Genomic DNA, 24173 nt, shown 5'->3' on the forward strand with positions numbered 1-24173 from the left:
GAGGTTCGCTGTTCAGGATTGTCATTACCAGTTTCAGACGTTGCCGTTTGGTCTTTCCACAGCCCTGAGGATTTTCACCAAAGTAATGGCGGAAATTATGGTGCTCCTGCGCAAGCAAGGTGTCACAATTATCCCGTACTTGGACGATCTCCTGATAAAGGCGAGATCAAAGGAGCAGTTGCTAAAAAAATGTTGCGCTCTCCCTGACAGTTCTGCAACAACATGGCTGGCTCCTAAATTTGCCAAAGTCACAGTTGATTCTGACAAGACAGCTGTCGTTCTTGGGCATGATTCTGGACACGGAACTACAGAGAATTTTTCTCCCGTTGGAAAAAGCTCTGGAAATCCAGAACATGGTCAAAGGAATTCTGAAACCGGCAAGAGTGTCGATTCATCAATGCACTCGAGTGCTGGGGAAGATGGTGGCGGCTTACGAGGTTTCATGCCAGAGGCTCCAAAGTTCTCACCTCCTAGAGGGTCGCAGGTTCAGGATCTAAGATTGGATCCTGGTCACCACGGATGCGAGTCTCCGAGGTTGGGGAGTGGTCACACAGGGGGGAAATTTCCAGGGAAAATGGTTGAGCCAAGAAGCTTGTCTACACATAAACATTCTGGAATTAAGTGCCATTTACAACGGCCTTGTACAAGCGGAACATCTGCTTCGCGGCCTACCCGTCCTGATTCAGTCGGACAACATAACAGCGGTGGCGCACATAAACCGCCAAGGTGGAACAAGGAGCAGAGTGGCGATGGCGGAGGCCACAAGGATTCTTTGCTGGGCGGAAAAACATGCAAGCGCTCTGTCAGCGGTCTTCATTCCAGGCGTGGACAACTGGGAAGCAGACTTCTTCAGCAGACACGATCTCCATCCAGGAGAGTGGGGTCTTCATCAAGAGGTCTTTGCAGAAGTGACAAGTCGTTGGGGACTTCCTCAAATAGACATGATGGCGTCTCGCCTTAACAAGAAGCTTCAGACGTATTGTTCCAGGTCGAGGGACCCTCAAGCGATAGAAGTGGACGCACTAGTGACACCGTGGGTGATTCAGTCGGTCTATGTGTTCCCTCTACTTTCACTCATCCCAAAGGTGATAAGGATCATAAGAAGAACAGGGGTTCAGGCGATACTCATTGTTCCAGATTGGCCACGGAGGGCCTGGTATCAGGATCTTCAGGAATTACTCATAGGAGATCCCTGGCCTCTTCCTCTAAGAGAGGATCTGTTACAGCAGGGGCCGTGCGTGTTCAAGGACTTACCGCGGTTGCGTATGACGGCATGGCGGTTGAACGCCAAATCTTAGCTCGAAAGGGTATTCCCGGAGAGGTCATCCCCACTCTACTGAAAGCTAGAAAGGAGGTAACGGCGAAGCATTACCACCATATTTGGAGAAAATATATGTCTTGGTGCGAATCCAAGAAGACTCCTACGGAAGAATTTCAGCTGGGTCGGTTTCTCCATTTTTTGCAAGCTGGTGTGGAGGCGGGCCTAAAGTTAGGATCTATTAAAGTGCAGATTTCGGCCTTATCAATTTTCTTTCAAAGGGAATTGGCCTCGCTTCCAGAAGTACAGACTTTCGTGAAGGGCGTGCTGCACATCCAACCTCCATTTGTGCCCCCAGTGGCACCATGGGACCTTAACGTGGTGTTACAGTTCCTTACGTGCATTGGTTTGAACCTTTACAAAAGGTTGAGTTGAAATTTCTCACTTGGAAAGTGGTCATGCTATTGGCCTTGGCGTCCGCAAGGCGGGTGTCAGAATTGGCGGCTTTGTCTCACAAAAGCCCCTATTTGGTTTTCCATGTGGATAGAGCGGAGTTGAGGACTCGTCAACAATTCCTCCCAAAGGTGGTTTCTGCGTTTGACATGAACCAACCTATTGTAGTTCCTGTGGCTTCTGAAGCCTTGGGTGATTCAAAGTCTCTCAATGTGGTCAGAGCTTTGAAAATTTATGTAGCCAGAACGGCTCGTATCAGGAAAACTGAGGCGCTGTTTGTCCTGTATGCTTCCAACAAGATTGGGGCTCCTGCTTCAAAGCAGACTATTGCACGCTGGATTTGTAATACGATTCAGCATGCTCATTCTGCGACTGGTTTGCCGTTACCGAAATCGGTGAAAGCCCATTCCACTAGGAAGGTGGGCTCGTCTTGGGCGGCTGCCCGGGGTGTCTCGGCGTTACAACTTTGCCGAGCAGCTACTTGGTCGGGTTCAAACACTTTTGCAAAATTCTACAAGTTTGATACCCTGGCTGATGAGGACCTCATATTTGCTCAATCGGTGCTGCAGAGTCATCCGCACTCTCCCGCCCGGTCTGGAGCTTTGGTAGAGACCCCATGGTCCTTTTGGAGTCCCCAGCATCCTCTAGGACGAAGGAGAAAATAGGATTTTAATACCTACCGGTAAATCCTTTTCTCTTAGTCCGTAGAAGATGCTGGGCGCCCGTCCCAGTGCGGACTCTATCTGCAGTACTTGTTGTTAGTTATTGCTTTTGTTACACAAACGTTGTGTTTTGGTTCAATCAGCCTGTTGCTGATTTTTTGGTTCATGCTGTTAACTGGTTAGTTGAATGCAATGTTGTACGGTGTGTTGTGGTGTGAGCTGGTATGTGTCTCACCCTTAGTTAACAAAAATCCTTTCCTCGAAATGTCCGTCTCTCTGGGCACAGTTCCTATAACTGAGGTCTGGAGGAGGGACATAGAGGGAGGAGCCAGTTCACACCCATTTAAAGTCTTAAAGTGCCCATGTCTCCTGCGGATCCCGTCTATAACCCCCATGGTCCTTTTGGAGTCCCCAGCATCCTCTACGGACTAAGATAAAAGGATTTACCGGTAGGTATTAAAATCCTATTTTTTATATTTTTAAGGTTAGGTTTATATATTAGTACCATCTGTACCCCCTGATGTCAGCCCTGGGTGGAGATATATAATCTTTAATTTATATGGCGCCACCTAAGACAGTTACATGTTATCTTAAACCGTTACAGATGTACATATTAACATCATTACAAGTTACAACCCACAAATGATGTAATTACGTAGGTGAGACAGAAGAGTATATGCTGACACATAGCATACCCTCCAACATGACCCATTCCACTAGGTACAAAATGCTCTGTTCCTGGTTTTTCTTGCCAGTGGCAGCTACAGAGGCGGGGCTGCAGCACAGTTCAAAATTCAAACAGGGGAGCCACACCAACTGTCAGTGAGTCCTGGCCGGTGATGTTTGGCAGTGTTTGGGGCAGCAGTTGTTGTAGCTCCCCTATTTGAATTTTGGACTGTGCTGCAGCCTCATCTCTGGAGCCACCACTGGAAGAAAGTCCAGGAATAGAGCATTTTGTACCTAATGGAATGGGTCATGTTGGAGGGTATGTCATAGAGAGAAAAGGGGGAGGAGCTGTAGGTGTAGGTGTTGGAGAATTAGGACGAGTGGTGGTAGGCTTTAAGTTCTAAGGACAGATTTAAAGGATGTTCAATTTGGTTGTGATTCTGTATAGTCTGACACTTGTGAGGAACTGTTCCAGTTTGGTATATAAAATGTGTCTACGGTATATAATGCAATAAAAGCATATTGAAAAATAAAAAAGTCAGTGAGAGATTTATTTGCACTGTACTTCCTCTTACTGCTCCTGCCAACAAGAAAATTAATTGTATTATGGAAAGCTATGCGTTTATTATTAATGAGCTGGATGGGACAACCCACTCATGTTAAAAGGAACACATTTTCCCCAATATTTATTACTCTAAAGCAGTGTTTCACAACTCCAGGCCTCCGAGAACTCCAGGATTTTTAGATATCCATGTTTGAGTAGAGGTGGCTAAATTGAAATGATGGATATACTTAAAACTGGGCTGTTAGGAGGGTCCATGGCGCACCATCACTTCCCCACGGCTCCTGTATCTGGCTAGCAGAAAATATAGATTTAAGTGCTCAATCCTAAATATACAAAATTACAATATAGTACTGGTAAACCATAAGTGTAGCATCATTTATTTTTTTTATTAGATTTTTATTGAAGTTTTATAAAGCATAAGATAGGAGGGGGGGGGGGGAATACAGAAAAAAGTAAAGAAAAGGGAAGTTGGGAGGTGGGATGGGGGCGGGGGGGAGGATACAATTATACATATACAAGATTACAAGATAGTCTGCCAAGTTTGAACAGAGAATTGACATACAAACACATTCAAATACTGGTCAGTAAATTAAATCCATCATACAGAGCATTATTTTTTTACATAATTATCTGGGGTAATATTATATAATGTACAATGAAGGCATTTTGAGTTTAGTGCTTCCACAAACACACAAAGTGCGTCTGCAGCTGTAATAAATAATTAATGTGGCCACTAAGCTCTTTATAAAAGTCAACTAAAAAGTTAAAAACAGCCCCTGAATAATTTGTGTTGTTATACTGTACTTTATACTTGAGTCACTATCCTTGAGTCAGGATATTGACTCATTGTACAGTACTATGGAAACTTTTATTCATTTCTCAACGCTATCATATAACCACTGGTGCCTAGGGGTGGGGAGAGTTTACTGTCTTCCCGCTGCCGTCGGGAACTAATGTCCGCTGTTCACAGTATTTTTTTGGCAAAGAAAATATGTAGGGGGCGTGGCCACAAACCCAGTATCCAGGCCCTTGTCAGCTCTTTACTGCCCTGCATCTGGCTTAGCAAGTTTGTAATTGTAATTCGGAGGTGCGCTAACCTCATCAAAAGGTAGGCATAAAGGTTCGAATACTGACCCTGCCCTGGATACTGGGTAAGAAATTATACAATGGCTGCAAATGTGTCTAACTTAGAGGAAACACCCTGATGATTCAATTCAGCTTGTTGCAATAAAGTATAACCTGTGGACTTGTCCAGCACAGTGGGGACAAGAGGTTTGCAGTGGCAGAAGTCAGTGCAGTAATAATAATAATAATGAAAATGTATAATAACTCACTATTCATTAGTATTAGAACACCCCACTTATCTGAGGCTAAAAGAATTTGTGCTAACACCACAGAGCTCATGGTTGTAAATACGCTATAAACCAGGTAATGTCAAATTCATCAAAACTCCTCACTGTCTGAGGGACATTGAGGCAGATGTATTAACCTGGAGAAGGCATAAGGAAGTGATAAACCAGTTATAAGTGCAAGGTGATAAACGCACCAGCCAATCAGCTCCAATATGTAAATTAACAGGAGCTGACTGGCTATTGCGTTTATCACCTTGCACTTATCACTGGTTTATCACTTCCTTATGCCTTCACCAGGTTAGTACATCTGCCCCATTAATTGAAAGGGATGCGTTCAGCAGCTCGGTGGTCAGGATGCTGGGGGTCATGTGACCGACGCCGGAATCCTGACACCACTCGTGAGACCGTGCAACGGAACACCGACAGCCTGGTGGTAAGTATCGGGGTTCCGGTGATGGCCCAGAGGGGGGAGGGTTAGGCACTAGGGGGTATTAGACACTGGGAGGGTTAGCCCTAGCAGTCACCCCTGAAGGGTTAGGGTTAGAGTAGGAGAGGGGGTTAAAAATACCCCCTTCAATATCGGGATCTTCACTGTCGGGATGCTGCTGTCATTCATGTGATTCTGGGTATTGGAAGTCACCTGAGATTATGTGAGTATAAAATAACACAACTTGTGGTCTGGTGGTTTTATAAAGTCACAAAACTCCTGTTGTACCTTCTAATATTCCTACATTTGACCATAGGAAGTACATGGTCATGCTCTCACTTGTTTTATGGTGGCGTGCAAATTGTCTAACAATACAATAAATGAGGCTGAATGATGTGATATTATGATCAACTTTCATTTATAAAGTGCCACAAAGGGTATACATACAGGGTAAACATGAAAACATTTCACAGCAACGGAGTATTACACTGTAAGTACAATACACAATGGCAGACTATAACATAAGTACCAAACATTATAATAACAGCACAGACTGGGTAGATAACAGTATTGAGGGTAGGGCAACTCAATGAAGCTGGCAGGAGGAGCATACAGTACATTGCAAGTCATGGGTGGGAAGTGAGTCAGTACTTAGTGATCCTGTACCCAGCGTATGAGCGATTCAGTCGCTGAAGGGGAAATGGAGTCAAGTGTTCAGAGCACCAGTAACATGGATAAATAATAATAATTTTATACAGCGCTCTTTCTCCAAACAGGACTAATACTAGGGTGAGAACAAGAGGGAAGAGGGACATGCCAGTTGGAGCTCACATACTAAGGGGGAGGAATAAACAAAAAGTTGTAGGATGAACTGGGAAGTATATATTAGGATACGAAGAGGAGAAGAGTATTGTGTCATGAGGGCTGGTATGCTTTAATAAAAAGGTATGATTTAAGTTTTGGGACTGGTGGAGAGTCTGACTAGGGGAAGGAGGGTGTTACAGAGGATATAATTGCAAGGCATGGCCAAATCCAAAAAGGACCTAAAGTATGACCAGAAGTAGGTGAGCTTTACCCCAGCTCTTATTGAATATCAGAGCAGCTCAGTGTACTTAGAAAATCCATCTTTGACCCCAAGTCACTGACTTGATTGAATAAATAAAAGCAGTTTTATAATTTTGCGCTTTCCCTGTTTACACATCTCTGTCAATAAATTGATAAGTAGAGCAGAACATATTTACTATCAGTGTTCCCAACATATACCACAGCGGCTTCTTTCATCAAATACTTAAAATAATCCAAAACAGATCTCAAAGAATGTGAAAATATAATAAACTCTTGTACGTGTATGGATAGACACCTCTTACATGGATGTTTAAATTGAGGAATTTCTTTGTTCTTCATTTAAAAAGGACGTGATCTGTTATGCAAAGCAAGCATATACACCAAGGAAGCATCTATGCAACAGACAAATATTGAAGAAACATAAAACACACGAAACTTACAGCGGAGAAGTGCCCCTGTCCGTATAAAGCCCGTCTGTCAGTTCACAGTCTCCTGGAAAGCAGAGCAGGATGAGATTGAATGGGTTTGCCGCACAATTACACTGTGAAGGTAGAATGACCTTTGAGTGGAGTTATAGAGGAATGGCATTTACAACCTAAATACAAAGGTTTCATATCTCTAATTATTCATCAACACATTGGTATAAAGTTCAGTGCCAACTTTTTTTTAGTATATATTATATTAGAGTTATAAAATTAAATTTTAACATTTAATAATGTGATTGTAGAGTTAAGATGTGGAGAAGATTTTGCAGAATAACAACCTTTGAGGGAAAGAAGAATGATGTTCATGAGATGTATTTCATACGTAGCTTTTCAGTAACAATATACTGTATCACTACTGACAATATTTCCAATAGTCATTATGTAATAACAAGCAAATTAATGACTGTTTCCCCAGTAAGTATATGTCACCTACACATGCTGATGCCTCAGTAACTAACGTATGTTAGTTGCTACAAAATGGATAGGTCACAGAGCCAGACCATTAGTGTGGTCTGTGTGGGGGTCCTTGGCAGCAGCCTATGCTGCATATTGGTGATCCTGCCCTGATAAACTGTACACTCATGACGATTAGTTGGGCAGAGACGTAACTAAGGGTTCTGGCGCCCAGGTCAAGATGAAAAATGGTGCCCCCTCCCCAACCCAAAAAAACTATAAAAGTATGTTAGAAATCTAATTTCTCTATCGTCCTAGTGGATGCTGGGGTTCCTGAAAGGACCATGGGGAATAGCGGCTCCGCAGGAGACAGGGCACAAAAAGTAAAGCTTTTTCCGATCAGGTGGTGTGCACTGGCTCCTCCCCCTATGACCCTCCTCCAGACTCCAGTTAGATTTTTGTGCCCGGCCGAGAAGGGTGCAATCTAGGTGGCTCTCCTAAAGAGCTGCTTAGAAAAAGTTTAGCTAGGTTTTTTATTTTACAGTGATTCCTGCTGGCAACAGGATCACTGCAGCGAGGGACTGAGGGGAGAAGGAGTCAACTCACCTGCGTGCAGGATGGATTGGCTTCTTGGCTACTGGACATCAAGCTCCAGAGGGACGATCACGGGTACAGCCTGGATGGTCACCGGAGCCACGCCGCCGGCCCCCTTGCAGATGCTGAAGACAGAAGAGGTCCAGAATCGGCGGCTGAAGACTCCTGCAGTCTTCAAAAGGTAGCGCACAGCACTGCAGCTGTGCGCCATTTTCCTCTCAGCACACTTCACACGGCAGTCACTGAGGGTGCAGGGCGCTGGGAGGGGGGCGCCCTGGGAGGCAAAATGATTACCTATAAAGGCTAAAAATACCTCACATATAGCCCTAGAGGCTATATGGAGATATTTAACCCCTGCCTAATTTCTCTAAATAGCGGGAGACGAGCCCGCCAGAAAAGGGGCGGGGCCTATCTCCTCAGCACACGGCGCCATTTACTCTCACAGTTCCGCTGGTCAGGACGGCTCCCAAGTCTCTCCCCTGCACTGCACTACAGAAACAGGGTAAAACAGAGAGGGGGGGGCACATTTATGGCGATAATTTGATATAACAAAGCAGCTATAAGGGAGCACTTATTAAAAGGCTATCCCTGATATATATATAGCGCTTTTGGTGTGTGCTGGCAAACTCTCCCTCTGTCTCCCCAAAGGGCTAGTGGGTCCTGTCTTCGTTAGGAGCATTCCCTGTGTGTCTGCTGTGTGTCGGTACGTGTGTGTCGACATGTATGAGGACGATATTGGTGTGGAGGCGGAGCAATTGCCAAATATGAGGATGTCACCCCCTAGGGAGTCGACACCGGAATGGATGCCTTTATTTATGGAACTACGGGATAGTGTCAACACGCTAAAGCAGTCGTTTGACGACATGAGGCGGCCGGACAATCAATTAGTGCCTGTCCAGGCGACTCAAACACCGTCAGGGGCTGTGAAACGCCTTTTGCCTCAGTCGGTCGACACAGACCCAGACACAGGCGATGACTCCAGTGGTGACGGTGACGAATCAACCGTATTTTCCAGTAGGGCCACACGTTATATGATTTTGGCAATGAAGGAGGCGTTACATTTAGCTGATACTACAGGTACCACTAAACAGGGTATTATGTGGGGTATGAAAAAACTACCTATAGTTTTTCCTGAATCAGAAGAATTAAATGACGTGTGTAATGAAGCGTGGGTTGCCCCTGATAAAAAACTGATAATTTCAAAGAAATTATTGGCATTATACCCTTTCCCGCCAGAGGTTAGGGAGCGCTGGGAAACACCTCCTAGGGTGGACAAGGCGCTAACACGCTTATCTAAACAAGTGGCGTTACCCTCTCCTGAGACGGCCGCACTTAAAGATCCATCAGATAGGAGGATGGAAAATATCCAAAAAAGTATATACACACATGCAGGTGTTATACTACGACCAGCTGTAGCGACTGCCTGGATGGGCAGTGCTGGGGTAGTTTGGTCAGAGTCCCTGATTGAAAATATTGATACCCTGGACAGGGACAATATTTTACTGTCGTTAGAACAAATAAAGGATGCATTTCTTTATATGCGTGATGCACAGAGGGATATCTGCACACTGGCATCACGAGTAAGTGCTATGTCCATTTCGGCCAGAAGAGCTTTATGGACGCGACAGTGGTCAGGTGATGCGGATTCAAAACGGCATATGGAAGTTTTGCCGTATAAAGGGGAGGAGTTATTTGGAGTCGGTCTATCAGATTTGGTGGCCACGGCTACAGCCGGGAAATCCACCTTTCTACCTCAAGTCACTCCCCCACAGAAAAAGGCACCGACTTTTCAACCGCAGCCCTTTCGTTCCTTTAAAAATAAGAGAGCAAAGGGCTATTCATATCTGCCACGAGGCAAAGGTCGAGGGAAGAGACAGCAACACGCAGCTCCTTCCCAGGAACAGAAGCCCTCCCCGGCTTCTACAAAAGCCTCAGCATGACGCTGGGGCTCCTCAAGCGGACTCGGGGATGGTGGGCGGTCGTCTCAAAAATTACAGCGCGCAGTGGGCTCACTCGCAGGTAGATCCCTGGATCCTGCAGATAATATCTCAAGGATACAGGTTGGAATTAGAGACGGATCCACCTCGCCGTTTCCTGAAGTCTGCTTTACCAACGTCCCCCTCCGAAAGGGAGACGGTTTTGGAAGCCATTCACAAGCTGTACTCTCAGCAGGTGATAGTCAAGGTACCTCTTCTACAACAAGGGAAGGGGTATTATTCCACTCTTTTTGTGGTACCGAAGCCGGATGGCTCGGTAAGGCCTATTCTAAATCTGAAGTCCTTGAACCTGTACATAAAGAAGTTCAAGTTCAAAATGGAGTCACTCAGAGCAGTGATAGCGAACCTGGAAGAGGGGGACTTTATGGTATCCTTGGACATCAAGGATGCGTATCTCCACGTTCCAATTTACCCCTCACACCAGGGGTACCTCAGGTTCGTTGTACAAAACTGTCACTATCAGTTTCAGACGCTGCCGTTCGGGTTGTCCACGGCACCTCGGATCTTTACAAAGGTAATGGCCGAGATGATGATTCTTCTTCGAAGAAAAGGCGTATTAATTATCCCATACTTGGACGATCTCCTAATAAGGGCGAGGTCCAGAGAACAGCTAGAGATGGGATTAGCACTGTCTCAAGAAGTGCTAAAACAGCACGGGTGGATTCTGAATATTCCAAAATCCCAGTTAATGCCGACAACTCGTCTGCTGTTCCTAGGGATGATTCTGGACACGGTTCAGAAAAAGGTTTTTCTCCCGGAGGAAAAAGCCAAGGAGTTATCCGAGCTTGTCAGGAACCTCCTAAAACCAGGAAAGGTGTCTGTACATCAATGCACAAGAGTCCTGGGAAAAATGGTAGCTTCTTACGAAGCAATTCCATTCGGCAGATTCCACGCAAGAATTTTCCAAAGGGATCTGTTGGACAAATGGTCAGGGTCGCATCTTCAGATGCACCTACGGATAACCCTGTCTCCAAGGACAAGGGTGTCTCTTCTGTGGTGGTTGCAGAGTCCTCATCTATTGGAGGGCCGCAGATTCGGCATACAGGATTGGATCCTGGTGACCACGGACGCCAGCCTGAGAGGCTGGGGAGCAGTCACACAAGGAAGAAACTTCCAGGGAGTATGGACGAGCCTGGAAACGTCTCTTCACATAAACATTCTGGAACTAAGAGCAATATACAATGCTCTAAGCCAGGCAGAACCTCTGCTTCAGGGAAAACCGGTGTTGATCCAGTCGGACAACATCACGGCAGTCGCCCATGTGAACAGACAGGGCGGCACAAGAAGCAGGAGTGCAATGGCAGAAGCTGCAAGGATTCTTCGCTGGGCAGAGAATCATGTGATAGCGCTATCAGCAGTGTTCATCCCGGGAGTGGACAACTGGGAAGCAGACTTCCTCAGCAGACACGATCTTCACCCGGGAGAGTGGGGACTTCATCCAGAAGTCTTCCACATGCTGGTAACCCGTTGGGAAAGACCAATGGTGGACATGATGGCGTCTCGCCTCAACAAAAAACTGGACAGGTATTGCGCCAGGTCAAGAGATCCGCAGGCAATAGCTGTGGACGCGCTGGTAACGCCTTGGGTGTACCAGTCGGTGTATGTGTTTCCTCCTCTGCCTCTCATACCAAAAGTATTGAGAATTATACGGCAAAGAGGCGTAAGAACGATACTAGTGGTTCCGGATTGGCCAAGAAGGACTTGGTACCCGGAACTTCAAGAGATGATCACGGAAGATCCGTGGCCTCTACCTCTAAGGAGGGACTTGCTTCAGCAGGGTCCCTGTCTGTTTCAAGACTTACCGCGGCTGCGTTTGACGGCATGGCGGTTGAACGCCGGATCCTAATGGAAAAAGGCATGCCGGAAGAAGTCATTCCTACTTTGATTAAAGCAAGGAAAGAAGTAACCGTGCAACATTATCACCGAATTTGGCGAAAATATGTTGCGTGGTGCGAAGATCGGAGTGCTCCGACGGAGGAATTTCAACTGGGTCGATTCCTACATTTCCTGCAATCAGGATTGTCTATGGGTCTCAAATTGGGATCTATTAAGGTTCAAATTTCGGCCCTGTCGATTTTATTTCAAAAAGAATTGGCTTCAGTCCCTGAAGTCCAGACCTTTGTGAAGGGAGTGCTGCATATACAGCCTCCTGTGGTGCCTCCAGTGGCACCGTGGGATCTCAATGTAGTTTTGGATTTTCTAAAATCTCATTGGTTTGAACCACTAAATAAGGTGGATTTGAAATATCTCACTTGGAAAGTGACCATGCTTCTAGCCCTGGCTTCTGCCAGGAGAGTGTCAGAATTGGCAGCTTTATCTTACAAAAGCCCATATCTGATTTTCCATTCGGACAGGGCAGAACTGCGGACTCGTCCGCATTTTCTCCCTAAGGTGGTGTCAGCATTTCATCTGAACCAGCCTATTGTAGTGCCTGCGGCTACAAGTGACTTGGAGGACTCCAAGTTACTGGACGTTGTCAGAGCATTAAAAATATATATTGCAAGAACAGCTGGAGTCAGAAAATCTGACTCGTTGTTTATATTGTATGCACCCAACAAGATGGGTGCTCCTGCGTCTAAGCAGACGATTGCTCGTTGGATCTGTAGCACAATCCAACTGGCACATTCTGTGGCAGGCCTGCCACAGCCTAAATCTGTAAGGGCCCACTCCACAAGGAAGGTGGGCTCATCTTGGGCGGCTGCCCGAGGGGTCTCGGCATTACAACTTTGCCGAGCAGCTACGTGGTCAGGGGAGAACACGTTTGTAAAATTTTACAAATTTGATACTCTGGCTAAGGAGGACCTGGAGTTCTCTCATTCGGTGCTGCAGAGTCATCCGCACTCTCCCGCCCGTTTGGGAGCTTTGGTATAATCCCCATGGTCCTTTCAGGAACCCCAGCATCCACTAGGACGATAGAGAAAATAAGATTTTACTTACCGATAAATCTATTTCTCGGAGTCCGTAGTGGATGCTGGGCGCCCATCCCAAGTGCGGATTATCTGCATAAATTGTACATAGTTATTGTTAACTTATTCGGGTTATTGTTGTAGGAAGCCATCTTTCAGAGGCTCCGCTGTTATCATACTGTTAACTGGGTTTAGATCACAAGTTGTACGGTGTGATTGGTGTGGCTGGTATGAGTCTTACCCGGGATTCAAAATCCTCCCTTATTGTGTACGCTCGTCCGGGCACAGTACCTAACTGGAGTCTGGAGGAGGGTCATAGGGGGAGGAGCCAGTGCACACCACCTGATCGGAAAAAGCTTTACTTTTTGTGCCCTGTCTCCTGCGGAGCCGCTATTCCCCATGGTCCTTTCAGGAACCCCAGCATCCACTACGGACTCCGAGAAATAGATTTATCGGTAAGTAAAATCTTATTATAGATACATAATCTAGTGCGCTAAAGTTGAAAAAGTTGCGTGAACGCAACGAAATGCGTTGGTGGAGGCTGCTGATTCATCCTTTATGCGTCTGCTCCCCTGGATTTACAATTAGAAAAAACAAAGACCTGGACCAAGTCCCCACATTTTCATCATCCCTTGGACCGTGCTGGAGGGATTCCCAGGAAACCGTGGCAATTTTTCCACAATCGACATCAAGGGACTGCCATTCTGCGGGACGCTGAACCTCTTAAAACACCTTGAATACATCAGTGGTAAATATTCACGGTTGCTTATTTCTATCTAGGTCCTTATGGGATCAAAAGGGACTATTTAAAAGGAACAGGTCATTTGAACTTTGTCTGATTCAGATTAACCTATCCATTTGGGAGCAGGACCGCAAGCAGCAATTCTCTTAACTACAGTTACATTTTAAATGTGTAATCTATTGTGTTTTTAATTCATTTGTTTTTGGGTAATAAAAAACCATTTGATATGTGGATTGCAGAGATCTACTCATTTCATATGTGACCATTTAGCGCTTTATGTTCTCTTTCTTGTGTATCTTTATATTGAGGTCTGACCAACCTCTATTTGTTTAGCTGCTGTGTGGAATCTCCGCATCTAGCGCCAGGAGGTAATCATCCTAGGGTGATTTTCCTTTTATTTGCACATAATCTAGTGCTCCTGCTAGAATGGGGACAGGGCAGGTGCGGGCAGTGCATCCGTGCACTCTTCTGAAAAGGGGGTGTAGCAGACTGGAGAGGGGGGGGGGGGGGTTTCACGCCCTGCCTACGCAAGGCTGTGGCTTTTTTAATAAATAAGAAAGTTCTGAGACTCTTTTTTATTTCTTAAGCAAGGCCTTGGGATTTTTTTTTTTTTACTTATTAAGCAAAGGGTGGCCTCAGGGTGGATTTTTATTAATTATAAACATGTCACGTAGTAGTAGAACCCCATGTACACACCAGTACTACCCCGTATACACATTACACCACACAGTAATAGTACCCCATTTACACATTATGCCACAGTACTAGTACCCAATATACATGTTACGCCACAGAGTAGTAGAGCCTATTATATACATTATGCCACACCGTAGTAGTACCCATTATACAAATGCCACACCATAGTAGTGCCCATTATACACATGCCACATTATCGTAGTGCCCATTATACACATGCCACACCTTAGTAGTGCCAATTATACACATGCTACACCTTTGTAGTACTCATTATACACATCATGCCACACAGTAGTAGTACACCATACACGCACATTACGCCACACAATAGTAGTGCCTATTATGCCACACAGTACAAGTACAGGCAAAACATCCTCCTTAACCTGGCTGAGACTGAAGACAGACAGACAGTCAAATCAATTATTCTCATCTGTGCACAACTTTACTTACAGCTGCCGTCCATGGCCAGGCTCCTTAGAGCAGACAGATACCGCAATATAAAATCACAGGGAGGCATGCAGAGCAGTTGAGATGAGAGCCTCAGGTCATCCTACACACAAGTCTCTGAGTACGCCTCACTACCGCCCCCAGTTTGGTACACTTACTGTATCACGTCTCCCATCAGCCCCATCAACTATGCAGATTCTGTTTGAGATTTTGAAACCTATGATGGCCTCCCAACACCTCACCCACCCAATGATGCTATCTCCAGCTGCATCCCCAATCCCTGCCCCACCTTACTCCTACTGGCCGGGAGGCAGCTACTTCCCGCCTCCTTATGAAAATCCCTACTCTTATTGGCCCTGCAGCGTCTACCCCTACCCACGCACCCAAGGCTGGTTCTAGGGTGTTTGGCACCCTCCTGCAATGTGTAACAGGCAGTAGGTGATGCTGGGGAAAGACAGTGGATGACAGTCAGTAGGTGATGCTGTGGAAAGGCAGTGGGTAACATTGGTGAGTGCAGCATAGTTACAGGGTAGTTAGGGTACAGTACAGGGCAACATAATATAGAGTGACTAAGGCACCATAGTACATCATCATAGAGTTGTTACAGCAGCATAGTACAGTATCGGGGGCTGTGAGCAGGGTAGTATGTGCTGCTGTTTGGGGGGGGGCGGGGCGGTGTGCTGAGGGCAAAGGTGACTGCACTGCTGTTTTTTGGGGGGGGCTGTGTGCAGGGGAGGGCTGCGCTGCACTTCTGAAGGGAGGCTGTGGGCAGTGTAGGCTGTGCTGCTGTTCTCGGGGTGGTGTGGGCAGGGTAGATTGCTGCTGTTCTGGTGGGGTGCAAAGACTGTGAAAGTGCTGTTGTGTGCATAATAAGAACAGGAGTGAATATTATTAGTGTGGGGGGGGGGGCACTGTGATCATAAAGGGAAGGGGACACCACCCCGCAATCACACGCCTGTATGGGGGTTTGGAAAGAACGATAAGGAGTGAGACTCGGGGGATCGGTGCTGCAGAGCCTTGAGTGACTGCAGCGGAGCCTGGCGCCTCCCTCCTGCTTTGTGCCGGCCCCGCATGCACCTCTTGACAGTTCTCTGCTGGGTAGTACAATACCCCGGCTGGCCACGGCCCTCTTGGCTGTGTATCAGTGACCCACCCTTGTTACGCCTCTGCAGTTCAGTCCACAAAATGTCAGATTACACATTCTCTTTACACACACACACACACACACACACACACACACACACACACACACACACACACACACACACACACACATAAAAATAAATACACACGAATACACACAAATGGCTTCAAAACACTCAGGTTGGAAAATTAATGTCATGCCATTTATTCATACTTACAAGTACCAGAGATAGACAGACTGCCGCTGTTTGGGGGGTGGGGAGGGGGCAGCAACAGCCTCCGTCTGTGAAAATGGAGGCGCGTTGTCTCCGTTTTAGGATGTGGGAAGAGGCCAGGGATCTCAGTCATGGGACGGACACTTCCTGGCCTCTGTGACTGGCAGCTTGCGCCGCCCGATAGGGAGTCAGTGATCAGATGCTGCATCCTAGGACGCAGGTAGGAGGCGTCTGCTTGTAACAGATGTCCCCTGCTTCATTACCATACAGCACTATCACTGCTGCTTCCAAGGAAGTGCTAGCCCTCCAACCGGGATCAGTATGAAACACCTACAATCAAAATCCCGATGGTCAAAATCCCGACAACAATTGACCGACGGTCAAAATCCCTACAAGGTCAAAATACCGGCAATTAAAATGTCGACAAGTCAAAAAGTCAACACTATTTTGTTATTGTTTTTTGTGTGTATATCGACATAGGTTGACATGGACACCGTATAAGTTTACAGCTGCGCTCGCCATGCTTCGGGCATGGTGCCTCGCTGCGCTTGGCACACTATTATATTCCCCCTCCAGGTCCACTGGAATGGTAAAGTATGAACAAGTCGGTTTCAATAAAAAAATAATGAAAAACTCATGTCAACTTTTTGACCTGTCAACATTTTTAATGTTGGTATTTTGACCTTGTCTGTATGTTAAATATCGGTATTTTGACCGCCGGTCAATGGTTGTCTGAATTTTGTCCGTCTGGATTTTGATTATAGGTAAATTGACTGCATCCCCTCGAATCACATATAAATCAGGCCCTATGTGAGAGTGTGTACACTAATAGCATTTTAGGTTGTACAACCATTTCACTGTCTCTTATAAACATCACTGTAAAAGCAGGCCTGGCTAAATTGTTGCTCTCCAAGTAGACACTACACACACCAGCATGCCCTTCCACAGTTTTAGCATTCCGTGATAGCAAAACTGTTGCAGAGCATGCTGGGACTTATAGTTTTACAACATTTGGAAAGACATATGTTGGTCATGCCTGCTGTAGAGCATTCCACACCTACAGTAGCATTGCAAGATAGCAAATGCTATGGAAAAATAATGCAGTGAAAATAGTACAACAGCAAGGTAGATAGGGAGAGAAAGTGGGTAATTGGGGAGGCAATGGGTAGAAGGTGGTGACTGGGGAGTGAATGGGTGACTGAGAGGGAGACAGGAGGTAGATGGTGGCAGGGTGAGGCAGTTGGTGAAAGGAGATAGGAAGTGGGAGAGGTTGTGGGTGATAGAGAGGCAGGTGATGACAGTCAGTGGGTGACAGGTAGAGGAGGTTGGAAGAGGTAGAGGGTGACAGAGAGGCAGTGGGTGGCAGGGAGAGAGCGAAAGGGAGAGGCAAAGAGTGAAAGGGAGATGCAGAAGTCAGTGGGTGATGGAAAGGCAGAAGGCTACAGGAAGAGACAGAGGGTGACAGCAGAAGGCAGAGGAAGACAGGGAGAGACAATGGAAGGCAAAGGGAAACAGAGAGAGGCAATGGGTGATACTGGAAGTCAGAAGGGGAGATTCAAATGTTTGAAAAGTCAGTTGGGTGTCTGTTTTTTCCTGTCTATTAGATTTGAAAAAACAGGCTCCCAACTGACATTTCAAACATTTGAATCTCCCCCAGAGGGTGACAGGGAGAAGCAGAGGGTGACCGTGAGAGATAGATAGGGAGAGACAGAGGCTGATAGGGGAAGACAGAGGGTGACAGTGGAAAGGAGATGATAATAAGGAAATAGTGGGTGATGGGAAGTGGCAGAGGGAGCCAGGGAGAAGAAATTGGTGACAGTGGAAGTTTGCTTACTTCTGGGTCCAGGGCCTAGGCCCATTTCGGATCAGTGTGGCTTGGCTGGCTCATCAGTCTGTGATGGGCTGGCTCTGTAGACAGGGCTGTTCCTCCTATCCGCCCGGCCTAGATCCCTGGCAGTGCCGCCTCCCTCTCAACACCAGCCAATCAGTCATCCCCTGTCACTCAGGAGGCAGAGAGGAAGAGCTAGGGAGAGATGAGAGGGGAAGCCCCCACTGACCTTCCTCCTGACCTCTGGCCAGAAGTAAGAAGAAGTTTATGCAAAGTTGCAAGCACTGAAACCACTTGATGAAGCAGCTGGACCAGTCCAAAGCAGGTATATCTTCAACATGCTGGATGAAGGTCTTTACTGCAGCGGTGACTCAATACAACCCCACGCATTTCGCTCTTCATTTGTGGGTAGAAGTCACAAGGGACCATGTCTGGACTGTACGGTGGATGACTAAGCTCCTAGATGCGTTCTTAGGCCAGAAAATCCACCACTTTCCTGGACTTGTTGGCAGGTGCATTGTCGTGATGGTGAAGGGCACCACAAGTTCTTGGATGGTGCCTGGAAATTACTTCCAGCAGTCATTGGTTGGGGTAACAGTCCCCAGTGACTGTGCGCTGCTGCACGAGTAGTACAGTAGCTACATGGCCAATCTTGGCTTCAAAAACAGCCACCATCTGCTCAGAACTTTCCTGTGGTGCTGCACCTCCAACTGGAGTCCACTGGGCTGACTGTTGTTTGGTCTCAGGGTGGAAACTGTAGATCCAGGATTCATCACCACTGGTGATCTCCCAGGCAGAGTTTGAGTGACCTCCATCAAACCTAGCCAGCAGGTGGCAGCACCAAGTCACCTGAGCCTCCTTCTGTCCGAGTCAGTTGATGGGGCACCCGGTGTGCAGAAACCTTGCTCAGGCCAAGTTTTCATAGAGTATCAAGCAGATGGATCCTGATGAGAAGCCTATCTTCTTCTCTAACTGGACCAAAGTCACCCTGGTGTCCACCTCAACTGTGGCCCGCACAGCAGCAACGTTGTCCTCTGTGATGGCGGACACAGGTTTGCTGCAACGCTACTCTTCCAGGGACAATCGCACCCACTGACATTCTGCAAACCACTCAAACACAGTGGCTCGGGACAATGCTTCTTCCACAAAAGCAGCTTTCAGTCGGTCAATAACTTTCTGCTGTCGCTGACCACTCTTATAGTTGTAGATGATTATGGCTCTCCCGTGGCCTCTGTTGAGCTACATAACAAATTTGTTAAAAAAGTGAACATGGTGACTTTTTCGGTGTGCAGTGCTGCTTATATAAGGTTCTGTGCCTTTACATTTCACAAGAACTTTAACCAGAGATTACAGTTTGACAGCCAGTCAGATTGTGTCTACTCCACCTATGCACATCCAGAAACGTAATGCACGTCCCTCGTAGTGTCATATACAGCAAAAAGGTCTCATACAAACTACAGTCACAGCTTAACCCACCCCTTAACAAGTACCCACCATAAGTTTATGTTCATCTTATCAATGTGTTTCTCTTAATCAATTGTCATTTCGACCATAAAAGGATTCGGTGGGAACTAAATCTGATCACTGTGCCTAGAACCAATATCTACTTCTGCATAAAAGTTCTTCAAGAACAGGAACAGACTACAAATATTGCCATGATACAAAACTATGGTGAGGAGGTGTTCCACTATCCCTACTAAATTTAGCACAGCTACGATCATGTTCCCAGACATGCGGGGGGACGCCCAGCACAGGGCTAGTCCCCCCCGCATGTCTGTCCGCCCCCCCCCCCCCCACACAAGTACAAAAGCATCGCACAGCGGCGGTGCTTTTGTACTTGTTGAGTAACTCCCGGCCACCGCAGCTCCTGCGGCTGACCAGGAGGTGCTACTCACTGCCCCTGGTCGCAGCGGCTGCGTGTGACATCACGCAGGCGCTGCGGCCCACCCCCTTATGGTCCGGCCACACCTGCATTGGCCAGACCGCGTCCTCAAAACCGAGCCGTGCTGCCCCCTCCCGCCCAGCGACCGCCTCTGCCTGTCAATCAGGCAGAGGCGATCGCTAAGGAACGACGGCCTTCGGCTGTCCAGCATGCGCTGGCGCACTGCGGCGCCGGCGCATGTGCATTTCCGACCAGATCACTGCGCTGCAAACAACTGCACCGAGCGATCGGGTTGGAATGACCCCCTATGTCCGTTGGACCAGACTCCTTTACCAGCAGCCAACTGCCTGGATCTTGGTTAATGGTTATATTTCTGCCTCTTTTTCTTTGTCTTGGGGTGCTAGGCAGGGGTGTCCCCTGTCTTCCACACTCTTTGCTATTGCCATTGAACCCCTTGCGTGTATTATTAGGTCTCATCCGGGTATTCTGGGTATATCTATTGGCTCTAGTCTGAATAAAATTCTCCTTTACGCAAACGATTTATTGTTGTTCTTGCAAGATTATACTGTATCCATGCCCACCCTTCTACAAGTGATAGATGACTTTGGCAGATTTTCTGGCCTTCGCATAAATTGGTCCAAATCTTATATAATGCCAGTAATTGGCCCCGCTCCTGTTACTCCTAAAATTTCCCTACCTTTGTGTTGGACGGACCAGTTTAAGTATCTAGGTATCCAGATTACTAATGATCCTTCTGATTTTACTCCCTTAAACCTTGATCCGTTGATGCAACATATTGTATGCAAATCTAAATCATGGTGTAAACTTCCGTTGGCGGTAACCGGCAGGGTCAATCTTATTAAAATGTTGTTCCTGCCAAACATTTTATACATCCTTTTACAGTTCCCAGTATACATATTTCCCTCATTTTTTCAGAAAATTGAATGGTATTCTTTCATCCTTAGTTTGGGCCAGTGGGCGACCTCGAATACAACTAAATACTGTCACCAGATCCAGGGTGGATGGTGGCTGGCACTCCCTAACTTCCAACTCTATTATTATGCTGCCCAAACTGTACATCTCAGAGTCTGGTTGCAGGATAATACTGTTCTCTCCCTTCATTGTGCGTTTATTCATTGTTATTTTCCCGGTTTCTCACTTATGCAGGTTTTATAAAGCGGTAATATATCTCAGTTCTCTCCCCCCATTGTTTTTCAGGCTGCAAAAATTTGGCAGGCACTGCGGGTGCTTTCTGGGTTTGATGGCCTTGATCCAGACACTCCCCTCTAGTACTCTCGCTGGCTCCGAGTTGAAAAGTCTTGCAGGCCATGGTGTGGGCCCCCAAATCTATAGTTTCATTGTCCCATCTGTATTGTGATGGAGTACTGAAATCCTTCCAGTAGTTGCAGTGTGAGTTTAGTTTGCCTAGCTCATACTTCTATCGCTTCCTTCAACTTAGACACGCATTGCATGCACAGTTCAGGGACGCAAGTCCCCCTCTCTTACCCTTCCCCATTAAGACTTTTATATTTAATCTGGGTCATGTTAAACCAATTTCCCTCTCCTACCTGCATCTTCTTGCCTTGTATCACACTGATCCGCTTTCTCGGCTGCGTGTGCAGTGGGAGGGTGATCTGGGCCCGATTGATGTGGAGGACTGGGAACTTGCTATGGAACACCCATGTACTGTTACCAAATCCCTTCGATTTCAACAGATATAGGCCCTCATTCCGAGTTGTTCGCTCGGAAAATTTCATCGCATCGCAGCGATTTTCCGCTTAGTGCGCATGCGCAATGTCCGCACTGCGACTGCGCCAAGTAAATTTGCTAAGAAGTTTGGATTTTTACTCACGGCTTTTTCATCGCTCAGGCGATCGGAGTGAGATTGACAGGAAGTGGGTGTTTCTGGGCGGAAACAGGCCGTTTTATGGGCGTGCGGGAAAAAACGCTACCGTTTCTGGGAAAAACGCGGGAGTGGCTGGAGAAACGGAGGAGTGTCTGGGCGAATGCTGGGTGTGTTTGTGACGTCAAACCTGGATCGACAAGCACTGAACTGATCGCAGATGCCGAGTAAGTGTCGAGCTACTCAGAAACTGCACAGAGATGTCTTATCGCAATATTGCGAATCTTTCGTTCGCAATTTTACTATGCTAAGATTCACTCCCAGTAGGCGGCGGCTTAGCGTGTGCAATGCTGCTAAAAGCAGCTTGCGAGCGAACAACTCGGAATGACCACCATAGTTTTTCATACTACATAGGGCCTATATGACTCCAGTTAGACTCGTGGGGTTTGTACGTGGACGCACCGATGCCTGTACCAAATGTGTCACTGCCCAGGGCACTTTCTGGCACCTTGTGTGGGAGTGCCCTTCTGTGCAAACCTTTTGGTCTCGGGTTAGATTGGTTTAATAGGCCCTACACACTGGCCGATTTTCTGAAAGATATGAACGATCTCGTTCATAAATGAACGAGAACTCGTTCATATCTTTCAGTGTGGAGACTCCAGCGATGAACGATGCGCGGCCCCACGCTCGTTTATCGCTGGTCTCCCGGCGGCTGTGCATGCAGGCCAATATGGACGATCTCGTCCATATTTGCCTGCACTTCAATGCAGCTGGGTGACGGGGGAGTGAAGAAACTTCACTCCCCCCGTCACTGCCCCCGCACCGCCGGGTCGCTCGTCGGCCGTTGGGCACCTCGGCGGCGCATCGTCAAATGTGTAGGGCCTATAAGGAGATACGGGGATACCTTTATCTGTTTTAACACCGAAGCTGTGTGTTTTGGGGATTTTATATACTATGTGCATTTATTTATTTATTATGTTTGTTGTTTATTATTTTCTGGCAAATGCTAGTTTCATTTGCTAGGTTGTGTTTGAAAATGCATTTACATAGTAACATAGTATCTGAGGTTGAAAAAAGACAATTGTCCATCGAGTTCAACCTATTTGTGGTCTCCTATGCATGATGATTTGACTAAAATTTCTGACTGATGCTGCTGTCAGCCGTTGCATTTTATCCCTATTTATAGTAACTATAATGCATGACTATGCACCATACCCCTGGATATCCTTATCCATTAGGAATTTATCTAACCCATTCTTAAAGGTGTTGACAGATTCCGCCATTACAACTCCCTCGGGCAGGGAATTCCAAACACGTATTGTCCTTACCGTGAAAAAGCCTTTACGCCGTATTGTGCGGAATCTCCTCTCCTCTAACCTGAGCGAGTGTCCACGAGTCCTCTGTGTTGATTTAACCAAAAACAGGTCCCGCGCAAGCTCTGTGTATTGTTCCCTTATATATTTGTAGATGTTGATCATATCCCCTCTTAGTCTCCGCTTTTCCAATGTAAACATGCCTAGTCTTTCAAGCCTTTCCTTGTATTCCATCGTCTCCATGCCCTTAATTAGTTTGGCCGCCCTCCTCTGTACCTTTTCAAGCTCCAGGATATCCTTTTTGTAGTACGGTGCCCAGAATTGTACACAGTATTCAAGGTGTGGCCTCACTAGTGATTTATATAACGGGAGTATAATACTCTTGTCCCTAGCATCAATACCCCGTTTTATGCATGCTAATATCTTATTAGCCTTCTTTGCTGCAGTCCTACTTTGGGTACTACTGCTTAGCTTGCTATCTATAAGGACACCTAAGTCCTTTTCCAGTACAGAATCCCCTAATTTTACCCCATTTAGTAGGTAGGTGTAATTTTTGTTCTTGTTACCACAGTGCATTACCTTACACTTGTCTGTGTTGAAGCGCATTCTCCATTTGGCTGCCCATGCTTCTAATTTAACTAAGTCATTCTGAAGAGACTCGGCATCCTCCTCTGTATTTATAGCCTTACACAATTTGGTATCATCTGCAAAAATTGACACCATGCTCTCTAGACCTTCTGTTAGGTCGTTGATGAAAATATTGAACAATAGCGGTCCTAATACTGAGCCTTGCGGCACACCACTTAGCACTTCAGTCCAAGTTGAAAAAGATCCATTAACCACAATGCGCTGCTTCCTATTATCTAACCAGTTTTGAACCCAAGTGCATATTGTGCTTCCTAGCCCCGATTCTTGTAGCTTGTAGATAAGTCTCATGTGTGGTACAGTATCGAACGCTTTGGCAAAGTCTAAAAAGATTACATCCACGTCTTTACCCTGATCTAGGTTTGCGCTTACTGTTTCATAAAAGCCAAGTAAGTTGGTTTGACAGGATCTGTCCTTCATAAACCCATGTTGATTCCTTTTAATTACCTTATTGGTTTCAAGGAACTTCTGAATACTATCTCTTAGAATACCTTCCCCACTATAGATGTAAGACTAACTGGTCTATAATTACCTGGTTCAGCTTTACTTCCCTTTTTGAATATAGGCACTACTTCCGCTATACGCCAGTCTTTGGG

At 46.5% G+C, this 24173-nt stretch overlaps 1 protein-coding gene across 3 annotated transcripts in view; it reads right to left on the reverse strand.

Moving 5' to 3' along the window:
* The window catches only part of SPTBN5 (spectrin beta, non-erythrocytic 5), a 704607-nt gene that overhangs the window by 676976 nt on the left and 3458 nt on the right, over positions 1-24173 (reverse strand). For all 3 annotated transcript variants that reach the window (XM_063947637.1, XM_063947638.1, XM_063947639.1), the window contains exon 2: positions 6889-6940. The gene's annotated coding sequence lies outside the window, so the exon portion shown is untranslated. The remainder of the gene's footprint in view (positions 1-6888; positions 6941-24173) is intronic.

The sequence above is a fragment of the Pseudophryne corroboree genome, chromosome 12, assembly GCF_028390025.1.
Source record: "Pseudophryne corroboree isolate aPseCor3 chromosome 12, aPseCor3.hap2, whole genome shotgun sequence".
NCBI classification, from domain to species: domain Eukaryota; kingdom Metazoa; phylum Chordata; class Amphibia; order Anura; family Myobatrachidae; genus Pseudophryne; species Pseudophryne corroboree.